The sequence below is a fragment of the Heterodontus francisci genome, unplaced genomic scaffold, assembly GCF_036365525.1.
Source record: "Heterodontus francisci isolate sHetFra1 unplaced genomic scaffold, sHetFra1.hap1 HAP1_SCAFFOLD_518, whole genome shotgun sequence".
Classification (NCBI taxonomy): Eukaryota; Metazoa; Chordata; class Chondrichthyes; order Heterodontiformes; family Heterodontidae; genus Heterodontus; species Heterodontus francisci.
Window position 1 is genome coordinate 124,029 of NW_027141084.1, and position 972 is coordinate 125,000.

The following is a 972-nucleotide window of genomic DNA, read 5'->3' on the forward strand; positions in this document are numbered from 1 at the left end:
AGAGACAGAGAGGAAAAAGAGAGAGACAGAGACAGAGAGACAGGGACACAGAGAGAGAGAGAGACAGGGAGAGAGAGAGAAAAAAGACAGAGAGAAAAGAAAGAGAGAGAGAAGAGAGAGAGAGGCGATAGAGACAGAGAGAGAGAGAGAGATAGAGACAGAGACAGGGAGAGAGAGACAGAGAGAGAGACAGAGAGCGAGAGAGAGAGACAGAGACAGAGGAGACAGGGAGAAAGAGAGAGGGAGAGAGAGGGAGAGAGCGTATGAACTGCACAGCAGAGACAGAGACACAGAGAGAAACAGAGAGTGAAAGAGAGAGAGAGAGACAGACAGACAGACAGGGAGGAGAGAGAGAGAGAAAAAAGACAGAGAGAAAAGAAAGAGAGAGAGAGAGAGAGCGATAGAGACAGAGAGAGAGACAGAGATAGAGATAGAGACAGAGACAGGGAGAGAGAGACAGAGAGAGAGAGAGAGGACAGAGAGAGAGAGAGAGACAGAGAGCGAGAGAGAGAGACAGAGACAGAGAGACAGACAGAGAGAGAGAGAGCCAGAGACAGAGAGACAGAGACAGAGAGACAGGGAGAAAGAGAGAGGGAGAAAGAGAGAGGGAGAGAGCGTATGAACTGCACAGAGAGAGAGACAGAGACACAGACGAGAGAAACAGAGAGAGAAAGAGAGAGAGAGAGAAAAAAGACAGAGAGAGAAAGAAAGAGAGAGAGCGACAGAGACAGAGAGAAAAAGAGAGAGAGAGACAGAGACAGAGAGACAGAGACACAGAGAGAGAGAGAGACAGGAGAGAGAGAGAAAAAAGACAGAGAGAAAAGAAAGAGAGAGAGAGAGAGAGAGCGATAGAGACAGAGAGAGAGACAGAGATAGAGACAGAGACAGGGAGAGAGAGACAGGGAGAGAGAGACAGAGAGAGAGACAGAGAGAGAGACAGAGAGCGAGAGAGAGAGACAGAGACAGAGAGAC